Genomic DNA, 2,676 nt, shown 5'->3' on the forward strand with positions numbered 1-2,676 from the left:
TGAACTTAAACTCTGGGCCCCTCTCTCGCTGGTCCCCGGCCTGCCAAGACCCTGGCCTAGTCTCAGCTCCTTGGCCTAAAGCTGTTTTTCACTCAGAGGGTCCCCAGACTGTAGGCTCCATGACTTCAAACCTGGCTCTGGCCCGACTGAGCAGGAAGTGTGGGTGGTGTGCTGAGGAGGTGCTGAGAATCTGTGGCAGGGGGCTGGACAGCCAGATTTCAGGACAAAGGCTCCAGGCCCCGCCTGCTGGAGGCCCCCGGGCCCAGAACGCGATGCCAGTGAGGAAGAGGCAGAGACACAGGGTGGCAAGAACTGGGCTTTCCTTCCACACAGTGGGGGTCCAGCAGTTAGGACAACAGACTATTAAGAGTTTTATTCCATCTGCACTGTCTGGTCTCCACCCCCACCATCTCTGTGTGCTCATCTACACCTCCCACCCCCTGGGGCCTCAGTGTCCCTTCTCCTCCACCAGCCAGGCATCACGTTGCCCAAGGACCTTTGCATAGGCGGTGCTGTCTGCTGGACCCTCTTCCCACAGACATCCACAAGGCCCCATCCCTTCTGTCGGGTCCTGGCTTGGCTTCGGACACCACCCCTAACATCTCCTCATCCCCTGTCCTGGCTCAGGCTGAGCTCTGAAGGATACAACCATGTCTGCTAACATCACACCTGCCATGCTGACTGTAGCCTCCGCTCGACTGTCACCTACCAGGGTAGGGATGGCCTGTTAGGTTCACTTCTGAATCCCAGCCCCTGATCAAGTGCCTAATAAGTATTCATTGAATGAAGGAATGAATGATGCTAAGAACACTCTGGCTTGGGCAAGTGGTAAGAGTGGGAGGGAGGGACAGGGAGCCGGATGGTGGCCTGGCTCAGGGTGGAGCCCGTGGGTTGGGGAGGGGTCTGTAGGAGAGGGGTTGGGACCCTGTTCCTCTGTGACTCACAGGTCCCTGGTGGCAGGGTGCCGTTGTGCCCCTCCAATGTCCAGTGGGTCCTTGGGCTGAGCTGTGGGCCTGCCTCCTCCCTGCTCTCAGCCCAGAGCCCCAGGGCTCTGGCGGTCTGCCCAGACTGACATCTTCCCAGGGTGAGCATGAAAGATCCCCCTTCAGCCAGAACACACATCTGCCCAGGGCGGGCGGCAGCCTGGCACTGCAACTCCATGGCTGCCCAGCCCCTCTCTCACAGACTCAGGACAACGGCAGCCCAGCCCCTCTCTCACAGACTCAGGACAGACGGCAGCCCAGCCTTTCCGCCCATCTAGCTGCAGGTCTGGCTGAGGGCACAGCAGAGATGGCCCCCTGGGAGGCCCCTTGGGGCCCAGAACAGTCTAGAGGGTGCCTGAGATGGCCCAGTTCAGCCCACCCACTGTCCACATGGGCCCATCCCTCAATCAATGTTGAGTACCACCTACTGTGTGCACTGTCAGGGCCCTCTCCAACCTCACCATCCTGGTCCTGACATCCAGGTGGATGGAGGCTCCCAATATGATATCAAGTCTGAAAGCACTCAGAAGGCCCGATGGTCTTTGGAAGCCGAGGTCCCCCACCCTCCCCCACTTCTCCAGGCCCTTCCTAATCTCTGCTCTCTGTCCATCAGAAAGCTCTGGTTGAGCTGGGGTGTGGACTGGAGGCCAGGAGGAGCCCCAGGGTTGTGGCCTATGTTACCTAATGCCAGGAGTCACCCCCACCCCCAGCCTGGCTACAGCCCCCAAAGCAGAGCCTCAGGTGTTTTCCCAGATCTGGGGACCCAGAGTTGAGGGGCCGGCTGGGGCCTGAGCCCAAGAGGCAGAGAAAGGAGGCAGCCCAGTGGGGATCACATGCGACCATCTGGTGAGAAAGGGTGGCAGACCCTGGGTTCCCCTGTGATTCTGGGTAACTTCCCACTTTAAAGTCCACCTGCCTTTTGGGAGATCCCACTTCTCACTGTTTGAAAGTGGGATCCACAGCATCCTTGGGTGGTTCTTCCTCTTGGCCTCATCCTGCCCAGTTCAGCCTCAGTTTCCTCATATGCGGGAGGTGGTGGTGAGGCAGGGCGGCCACCGTGGAACCCGGAGACTCCTGGCCTGACCGCTCTTTGCCCCTCCCCCTCCACAGATTCTTAAGGGTCCTTGTGGAGGGGCTCAAGTGACAAGGCAAGGAAGGGCTCTTGTGGCCTTTTATTACGGAAATTCTCAAACCTACAGAAAGGAGGGAGGCTGTCGCGGGGGCGGGTGGGGGGGCGGCTCCATTTCTCCGAGCCCCAGCGTCAGTGGTTCCCGCCCCGCTCTGCCCTCTGGAGAGAGGAGAACCGAAGCGCCAGGAGAAGGCCCCTCGCCAAGGTCGCGCGCCAAGGCCCCAGCTCCGCGGCTGGGCTCGGTGACCTTGGACGCGTCCTTCCGTTTCGCGGGCCTCAGTTTCCCCTTCTGGGACTCAGCTTGATCGGGTCTCCGAGGTCTTGAGCCACGTGACCTTGGACTGTCCCCGACCCGGCGGCCTCAGTTTCCCGGGCGCAGGACGGGGCGGGGCGCGCCGGGAGTGGGCGCGGGCAGAGGAGGGGCTCCCACCCCCGCCCCTCCCCCGCGACCGCGGCTCCGCCCCCCGCGGCTCCGCCCCGCCCTACCCCCGCCTTCCCCCCTCCCTTGGGCTCCGGCCGGCGGCGGCGGCGGCGGCTCCGCTCCGCACTGCCCGGCGCCGCCTC

The sequence above is a fragment of the Bos taurus genome, chromosome 7 (assembly GCF_002263795.3).
Source record: "Bos taurus isolate L1 Dominette 01449 registration number 42190680 breed Hereford chromosome 7, ARS-UCD2.0, whole genome shotgun sequence".
Classification (NCBI taxonomy): Eukaryota; Metazoa; Chordata; class Mammalia; order Artiodactyla; family Bovidae; genus Bos; species Bos taurus.